Genomic DNA, 10,187 nt, shown 5'->3' on the forward strand with positions numbered 1-10,187 from the left:
TCGGGGTGGAGAAGGGGTTTTTTAATTCTATTAATGTACTGCTTGTGTCACTTGTGTTTTCATATGGCGCTTTACTTCCCCCTTCTGCAAGTCTCCTCCCAATGGAGCTACCCTGTAGGACCTAAGTTTTCCAGAGCTGGGTTCCTCCAGCCCCAGATTCAAATAAACACCCACATTCTCACACACACACATTCACAGATTAACGAAGTGTGTCTGAGCAGACATATATATACCTCTTATCTGTTATTTCCATTTCATGCATCTGACGAAGTGGGTTGCAGCCCATGAAAGCTTATGCCTGCAGAAATTTGTTAGTCTTTAAGGTGCTACAGGATTCTCATTGTTTTTGCTGTATACAGACTAACATGGCTACCCCTCTGGAACTTCTGAGCAGGCTGGGTCAGAACAGCACTTTTAAGCTGTCACCCTTATATGCCCCTGGACTCCACAGGTGGGGCAGATCAGCGCTGCTAAGCTGCCACCCTTATATGCCACAGGTTTAGTGCATTGCTGTCCTCATTCTCACTCTACAGTTGTTCTAGTAGTAACTCCCTTGATGAGCAAACCCCACAGGCTTTTGGGGCGCTACAGGGATCTTTAGCTTAGGTAGGAAAAACGTTGCTGCAGCGCAAAATAGGGAAGCCAAGAACACGCAAGAGTAATCAAAGTTTGGAGAGAGTCTGGCAACTAGCTTGATTATAAAAGTTATTTTATTGCCAAGTATATAAAATTTATGGTACTCATAGTAATAGCCATACAAGGAGAGAAAAACAACCAAACAGTTACATTTTACACGGTTTCAATTGGGGTATTGGGGAAATTTAGCCCAAGTTTGATTACAAAGTCAGGTTTAGAAAGTTATACCTGGACTAAGAAAGAGATATCAAGTTAGGTCTGAAGGGAAAAAGTGGGCTTAACACAAGAGAGAGGGAGAGTGAAAGGGAGGGGGAGAGAGGGGAGGGCTGGTGTTGTCTCACCACTCAGCACAGCTTGTACTGGTCAAAGGTTCCCAGGAGACAGGCAGAGCCCCCAACACAATCAGTCAGAAAAAGGTGAAGTCCCAGTGGAACCAATGCTGCTTTTGGATGCAGGCATCAGAACAGAGGTTTGAACTTGGGTAGAGGTTTTTGTAGGGAAGAAACAACGGCTCAAGGGAGAACACCAGGTTTGTTTATGGGTAAACGATGACTCAAGGGAGTATACCCAAGTTGTTTCGTTCAGGCTTGGCAATAGGAACTGATCATTCCTGGCTATGGGCAGTGTTCCTTCGATGGAGCTCACAATGCAATCAGGCAGATTCAGTGTTCTGGATATCAGTAAAGGATCTATGACTTGAATTGATCTGACAACTGCTGAGCTGGGTGTGTGTAGGTGTGGGTTCATTAACATCTGGAGCAGAGATCTCCCATCATGCTGTGCTTCCCTGATCCCAGACTCCCAGAGTTCAGTGTGGTCCCTGCCTTGAAGCTTGATTCTCGATTTGGTATGTTAATAGAGATGTTTTCTTGTTCCATCTTCGATGTTGATGAGGCTAGGGGAGTTACCTTAATCCTGTCACCCTTGTCCAGAGGGGTTTTGGTACATCTTTCATTGCCTTTTCATTGCTTTTTGTAAGTCTTTCTTCTGATCAGCTCTGGTTCAAGCGCAGGCTGGGGGAGAGGGGAAGGGGGAAAGAGGGGGAAGGTCCCCAGACAGGTCCAGACAGGCTGGGTACTGTGCCCTGGTTCCCCAAGAACACAGAGCTGACAGGTAACAGGCTCTAAAATGATAACATGAGTTTAAGAACAGGAAAATGAATATTTTCAGTCCTGATCCTGCAACACACTCCACATAGGGACCCCATCCCCCACCAAAGCCCCAAAGATATCAGTGGGATCCCATACTGGTAAAGGCCCTTGCATATGAAAATCATTGAAGGATCGGGGATTTAGGTCTGGCACATACACAGAAGTTGTGCCAGTTTAACTAAAGGTGTGATGGTGCATTGATGTAGTGAAACTGATGCAACTTGTCTGTGTACACTCTACATTGGTTTAAACTTAGCTCACACTGTACAATTATTTAAGGGGCAAGAAACATGGATGTATTACACTGAAGTCAAAGTCTTTGAGAACACTGTCAGCTTTCAACAGTGGGCCAAACCCTAAAGTCTGAGTAGAAACTGAGCATGGACTCCTGGATTTGGCATGATAATAAAATAATATAAATAATGTAAAGTTTGCATGCATAACAACTGCATAATTAGTGCTTGAATCAGCATATACGAACTGCACAAACAGTTGCCTGAACTCTTTGGTTTTCATCATTGCAAAGCATGCAATTCCCAGCAAAACTAAACTCCAATCCTAAGAGATAATGGATAGTGTTACACACATGCTCTGCACAGTGTTCTCACAGTCCAACAACTAAAGTGAAAACTGAGTTATGCATGCTATAAGAAGAACACCAATTGCCTACTGTGTTTGTTTTATCTATAAATATTTGAGTACAGACTGACAAGGATGCATTGCTGCAGCTATTGTTCTTGGTGGTACAGGTGTTAATTTAATGTTTTAGCTTTGTCAGGGTGCACAGGTACAAGGAAGTATTCTGGACAGCATCTGGAAGCTGCTTAAGACAGATGTTTGATCTTTATCACGCCTTGAAAACTTTTTTTCTCTTAATCAAAAATGGTGCAGATAGTTCTCTGGAAACATCCACTGAATGGGCAGCAGCAGTCAAAAATAGCTACAGAATGTTAGGAATCATTAGGAAAGGGATAGATAATAAGACAGAAAATATTGTATTGCCTCTTTATAAATCCATAGTATTCCCATATCTTGAATACTGTTTGCAGATCTGGTCGCCCCATCTAAAAAAAAGATATATGGGAATTGGAAAAGGTACAGAAAAGGGCAACAAAATTAATTAGGAATATGGAAAAGCTTCCATATGAGGCGAGATTAATAAGGCTGGGACTTTCCAGTTTGGAAAAGAGACGACTGAGGGGGGATATGATAAAGAAAGTGTGGAGAAAGTAAATAAGGAAGTGTTATTGACTCCTCATTACACAAGAACTAGGGGGTCACAAAATGAAATTAAGAGGCAGCAGGTTTAAAACAAACAAAAGGAAATGTTTCTTCACACAACGCACAGTCAACCTGTGAAACTCCTTGCCAGAGGATGGCCAAGACTAGAACAGGGTTCAAAAATGAACTAGTTAAGTTCATGGAGGATAGGTCCATCAATGACTATTAGCTAGGATGGGCCTGGATTGCTATTTGCTAGAAGCTGGGAATGAGCAAAGGGATTTATCACTTGATTATTACCTGTTATGTTCATTCCCTCTGAAGCACCTGGCATTGGCCACTATCAGAAGACAGGATACTGTGCTAGATGGACCATTGATCTGCCCCAATATGGCAGCTCTTATGCATTTTATTAAGGAAAAGCCAAAATAGTGCCTGGTATTTCTTCAGTACTCATCATTCAACTTAATCTGAACAGTTAAAAGAATGGAAACAAGTAAAGATATTAATGCAGATACAAACATTCATATCACCGAGACTTAATATTACACATTTCTCTGTGAATAAGCGCAGTGTCCACCTCAAATTTAACAAAGTCAGGAAATCATGCTCAATAGGTTCCCTTACTGAAAGACAAGGAGCCAAATTCTACCCTAAGATAAACCCAAACTGCCACTGATGAATTTTGGACCAGAAAAATCCTACTCAAACTGCTCAAAACAGTTGAAATTCTCTTAATTGTTCTCTTTATTAAGATAAAATACAAGAATGGATCTAAATGATGCCTGGAAGTTTCTCCATCAATAAGTCACACACTCATAGCAGAAAAATTCACATCTCTAGAATTCAGCCTGTGTCAATATTTCCATTATAAACCCCTATTTACACAAGGGTTTATAACTCAGTCATAAAATGTTGCTTTGGGCAGAATCTAAGGAGATAAAATTTTAGCCACAGAAAGGATTTTCTTTTCTTTTCAAAAATTTGTCTTTGTTTCTTATTCTGCTCCTGTAAACTGAATGTAGCTTGAAGTTTCAAAATGAAATTTTTGCTAACCAATGGTCCAGAGGCTCAGATACAACAGTGAGGGGGAACTGTATAAGTATTTACAGAGATGAGTGGGTAACATATATGGAAAAAATGAGTAGGTGTTAAAGAGCTGAGTTGTTTAGCATACGGAAATGGCACCTTAAGATGAACATTTTTTTCCACATGGTGCTATTTTTTCATGTACTGCAGCTACAGAGAGGAAATCCTTATATAAGATCCTTAGGGCCAGATTCTGACCTCTATATCACTGATGTAAATTTGTGGAGTCAAAATAAAGTTAACCTGGATTTCCATCTGTCTAAGCAGGATAGACTCAGCAGTGCGTGTGAAGGTACTGGTGCTTCCTATACCAGATATGCTCATTTCAATTTTACCTTGGCCTCCGCACCTCAGTTGTTTGTTTATTCACTTGTTGTCTCTCATCCTGCATTTAGATTTGTAAGCTACCTGGGCAGTAACAACACAATGTGTGCATTGTACATTAGGGCCTCAATCTGGGCCTGAACTGCTACAGCGATACAAATAAAGAAATAAACAGTAAGGCCAGAATATGGCTTTGTTGCGTTAATATTCCACACAGTAGTGAGGGCTTTGAAACACTGACCATAATATGAATGTTCCTGAGCAAATTCCTTCAGGACGTGCAGAGACTGAACAGATGCCTTGTTAAATCACACACATGACAACCTCAGAGGCTGCACCAAGAGGCTTGGAGAAATGCTGGCTAGTGAAATTTGTGCCTCTCTCAACAAAAACAGAAACGGTGTCTTCTTCCCCTTGTTTAGATGGGTAGTGCCATGTACTCCCCAGGCCACAATTTTTTATATATTCCATCTTACCACTGATGTAACTACTTTACGTTACTGCATCTCCTTGAGATGGTTAAACTTTAGAAATAATTGGAGCTAACACTGCTAAAGAACTTATTGTGAGCAAAACAGCAGGGTAATGGGTCAGGAAACAGAACAGAAGCACTACTCTGTATTGTCCTTGACTTCTTTAAATTCTAAATCATCTTACAGCTGCCTGGTTTGGAGATGTTTTACTGCCTCACTCTTTCCTCATATTTGGAAATGAGTGTGAAAGGTCACATGTGCATAACAATCTCTCCTGTTCTAATGATCTGTGGCCTGAAACAAAGGCTCCAACAGACCAATCTTAGGTCACAGTGTGCTGAGGGAAACTGATGGTGCATATGTTTTTATTGGAAATGGAAAAAATACAAGGGATTCAGTGAATACTATATAGCTATTCATTATGTGTTTTACCATGGGAGCCTTAGTTATAGACCAGGACCCCATTCTCCAAGGTACCATACAAACACAGAAGAAACAAGAATCTCTGCCCCCAAAGAGCTTCCAAATCAAGCGTAAGCAAGAGACAACAAATAGATACAGAAAGACAGAGGAGTACAATGAGACAGAATTGGTCAGTATAATAGGCAGTGGTCTCAGAGCACCAGCAGCTTAACTGTTGTCACATTTTTTTATAGACATCACAGAAAACTAGGAATTTGGAGGAGAACAGTGATGTACAATCTGGCCTAGCATAAACAGTATTCATGGTGTGTAAGGAGAAGAAGAGGAGCGTGGTGCAAAAGACCCCAGTGAACAATTTAAATGGCAGGACTGTCAGCAGAAACTGTGAATTTTAACTGAATAATGAAGAATATTTATGGAAAGTTACTAGAAACTGACCCTAACCTCACCCAGTCAAGGAGAAGAAACATGCCATGAGACCTGTGTGCGCAGTCAAAACTAACCAGCCAGCTGGAATCTTGAATTTCAAATACTGAATACTCACAATGAACTGCTTACAAAAAAGCTACAACCAAGCATGCTTAGTATTAGTAATTCAGTGAGCAATTTCAAATAAATGCATTTTAGAAAACTGTAGGTAGTTTGGGGACAATTTACAAAGAGGAAAAAAGGCCACTTTCTTAGAATAATGATTCACAATGCAATATTCATCCTGCTTCATTCCCAGTCTTACAGAGATGTTGTATTTCTAATTCCATAAATTCTTCTCACCATACCCAAGGATACAGACTAAGATCTAGCTCCACACACTACATTTTATTCTATGATATCCTTTCAAAACTCTAAGAGCAGCCAATAAGCAATGGCCTTTATGAAAGGTAAAATGGGTCAGCAAATGCTATCCTTTACATGGCAAGATCTGAGGTTTTTGGAATAGTATACCGGATACCTCTATGAACTGTCATTCAACCTTAAGATGCAGGTAAATAGAAAAATGATGACAGAGTACCTAATAGCTACTTATTTTATTAAACATATCTGGATAAAGTACAGAGCAGTCAGTTGCAGTATGATTAAGGGCTATCTGATTAAGTTGTATTTCTTATGCTCCACCAGTAGGAGATAAAGCCATCTTAGTCGGAGTGATCATAAGGTTCATTTTCATAGCACAGGAGAGCGTAAAGTTACTACAGGAGGTTATGCTAGAAATGGTACAGCACCTTTTATGCTAAGCCATCAAATAATCTCTTCCCCAGTATTCACTGCTCACACTGATTCAAAGTTTTGTAGTTCAACTACAGCTGAAGGTAGAATGATGAAAAACTTACAAGAATATACAGGCAGTTATAATTAAACAAATGGGATGAGCCAGATTTGGGCAGGTAAAACATTCAATGCATGTGTCAATAACAGTGTATTAGGGGCCAGACAAATTACAGTATAAATGCACAGAACTCCAGGTGAGCATATGACACATGATGAAAAAAAAATACATTAACTAAAATATCATCATTGTACAAAACTCTCAGTCAGTCAGTTTCTTCACGTGAGCAGCAGCCTCCCGCAGGCCTTACAGCACACTATACACAGAGAGCTGTCTCTGAGCTGCACTAGTAGATCTGCAAAGGTATATAAAAGTACTTTGTATATCACCCAGACTCTCTGGGATCCTCCACATCAGTTTGCTCAGAAAGCCAACATACAGCATGTAAAGGAGAGAGGACCCTATTGCTCAGCTTTCAATTTCTCCCTCTATACAGCCTGTGGGTGGCTTCGAAACTCGAAGGCCACCAAAATCTATCTATCTATAAACATGTGCCTTTCTGGCTAGCAACAGGCCTGGGTGTAATTTACTAGGAGTCCTAGAGCAGTGAGCTGAACACTATCTCCCACAAGATGATGACAAAGGATATGTCTACACCATAATCAGGGGGCTGCGATTGCAGTACCTGTGGAGTTACCCAAGCTAGCTTTAATCTAGCTAGTTCAAGTGCTGAAAGCAGTGAAGCTGTGGCAGCACAGACATCAGTGCAAATTTGCTGCCCAAGTAATTACTCAGGGTCCGGGGTGGGCTTGCACAGCCTGTGCTGAAACCTATGCTGCCCCAATTTAACTGCTATGGGTATGTGAGCTAGTTAGATTAAAGCTGGCTTAGGTATGTCTACACACACTGCAATTACAACCCCGATTGCAGAGAGCACAGTTTTGTCACAGCCTCAGGCAAAACGATTTAGGGGTACATTTCTAAAGGAGTACTATGATTACAGGGATTTAATTTGAGCTATTTAGAGGCTGATTTTCAGCGATGTGAACGCATCTAAATGCAAATGAAATAGGCCGGAATGGTGGGTGGTTAGCACCTCTAAAAAGCAGGAGGTGGGCTCAACATTGTCAAAAGGGGTCTCTGATTTTGGATGGCAGACTTCAGACACACAGGACATAATTTGCACCTTCCGATCCTAGTAGCTTCCAAAGGAGTTGGAAGTGCTAAACACTTCTGACAAAATCATGCCCATGATGGTGGCAAGTAGGTGCCCTAAGACTGAAGCATCCAAAACTAGACCCACTTTTGAAAGTGTAGCTCTTAACATCTGCCCCAGCTTCCCTTTGTGTAAAATTCACTTATATAACAACTGCATGAACCTGTGCTATGAGAAGTTAGTTAAAAATAATTGTAGGTGCTTCAAAAAGGAGATTATGCCACCCTCTCAGAAATAAGAAAGGAAATGAAGAAGCCAAACAAACCTATAACAAGAGTTAATAGTACTTACCAGCTAGCAAGAAAGGAGATGCAGCAGACAGTTGCAAAATGGCCACCATAGGGCTGCAGTTGCTTGATTTCACCAAATTTAAAGGTCCAGATCCAGAAAAGCAGACAGGGAAGGCATATAAGAAGGCAACTTTGCACTAGAGAGAGTTAGTAATGGCAATATAATCAGAAAGAAAAATGATTGTGAGGAAGAGACTGCTTTTGTGTATTGCATTCAATCACTATATCATAACAGTATAAGAACTCAATATTATTATTATTAAAGTATCTGTTTTTCATTGCAGAATCTGGCCTAAAATATTGGCAACTCCCCTTCATCATCTTTTCCTGATGTATAAACTTTAAATGCACTCCGGTTAAAACATTCACAGTGCAGACAGTATTTGCATAACTAATCCAGTTTTACCTGTAAAACCTACATACTCTGTGCCTTCACTTGCATAGCAATATTTTTTTGCTGAAACCACATACTACAATATTGTAGAGGTTTTGTTTTTTTTAATTATTATTACATAGGGCTCTCTTAGCAGGAAATGTACACAGATATGTTACAGGTTAATTAACTCCTGTTTAAATTATATTTCCAGTTACTAATAATTAATAGACCAAAAACTGAGCAGCTGAGTAAAAGTTGTATCACTACAACGATTAAACTATGCCTAGCAATTATTGGTGAAAATACACTGTGCCACATTCATCCACGGTGTAATGCCATTGGCTTTTGGTGGGGTTGGAGCAGGTATTAATTTGGCCCATTATAAATTTCTCTGAAGAATGGTATATTTAAGAAATGCTGAGAAGACTAAGAGAAAACACTAATGGAGTGTAATAAAGTGCGAATTTTGATATTGAGAAATTAATGGTAATTTCCTGTTTCTGCTGCAGTAAGTGCACTGTTATTAATTACCACTAATTTTTATTTCTACAATTTAGCAATTAATAATTTTAGTATGCTGAGTTATTAATGCCTGAAAGACAAAAATGAGGTAAATGGCACTTCATTTAAAGAACACATTCTTATTAAAAATCACCATTTGTTTAGGTTGATTTTTGCCTTTGTTTAATTTAACTTGACTGAACCTTCTTGATACACTTTTTTCACTGCACATGTTTATTCTAACTGGATTACAAGGAACTGGTGAAACATATAGGTCAGAGTTCTAGCTCTCTAAAGCAACATGTCCCTGTTTATGGAAAATAATTGGGAGTCACATTTGATTTGATTTTTTTTAAATAGACACAGGGAGCTCCATTGGAATCAATGCACGCAGTCAAGTAGAGCTTATTGAAAGATTATGGGCTAAGTTGGTAAGACTGGTAATGTTTAACAAGAATCTACATCATGTGTCCACTTACAGAGTGTTTTAAAATTCATAATACTGGGGCCCATTGATAGCTAACAAACAAAAAGATAACATTTAATTCAAGAATTGTCTGCAACTCTTTCAATTATCTCACCTTCTTCTCCCACTTGTTATCCTTCAAAACCTTTTCCCCTACAGATATTAAAAATGATTTTTTTGACTTTGTTGAGAAACCTACAGTTGTGAAATGACAATTCTTTTTTATATTCAGGTGAAAGCATGGTAGGGTTGGAGAAAAATGGACTTCTACACTTGCAAAGGACTGTCAAGTACTATATTCCTCCAAACATACTGTCTCATTGGGAAGGAATACTGATAATGGACTCCAAATCTGCCCTGGCATATCTGGTTTTATAACATAAACAATTGTTGATTTAAGGTGATGTTCATCAAAATTAAAAAGAGAAAAGATCTATTCTTATCTTTAATGCTGGCTACTTATTTCTTTAATGTTTGAAGGTTAAAAAGAGCCCTCAAAGCAAACACTAAATAAAGAATGCTTCTGTTGGCATCTTTGTTGACCAGTTAGGAAAGGGCTGATAAGGTCTGACTAACTTCATGCCTCACATTTTAAAGGTTAAACCTCTTGATTGGAGGTTAAGTATCCATCTGCGTCATTTACAAAGCACACATGAAAAATCTGGATTGTTTATTGTAAACAATATTTTCTTGGCTCCAACTGGTAGCTACCACCCTTGTTAATCTTCTGTTGTTTCCTTTTCTATGTGAGGTCTGC

At 39.4% G+C, this 10,187-nt stretch overlaps 1 long non-coding RNA gene across 2 annotated transcripts in view; it reads right to left on the reverse strand.

The window, feature by feature from the left end:
- Positions 1-8,122, reverse strand: part of LOC137159709 (uncharacterized) — a 151,041-nt gene extending 142,919 nt beyond the window's left edge. The window contains exon 1 of one of the 2 annotated variants that reach the window (XR_010921708.1): positions 8,089-8,106. This is a non-coding gene — a long non-coding RNA (uncharacterized lncRNA). Of the gene's footprint in view, positions 1-8,088 lie in introns of both variants that reach the window. The other variant, XR_010921707.1, reaches the window with a different exon arrangement.
- Between the last annotated feature and the right edge of the window lie 2,065 nt (positions 8,123-10,187).

This window comes from Emydura macquarii, unplaced genomic scaffold (assembly GCF_026122565.2).
Source record: "Emydura macquarii macquarii isolate MOO-44397 ecotype Brisbane River unplaced genomic scaffold, CSIRO-AGI_Emac_v2 contig_1876, whole genome shotgun sequence".
Lineage (NCBI taxonomy): Eukaryota > Metazoa > Chordata > Testudines > Chelidae > Emydura > Emydura macquarii.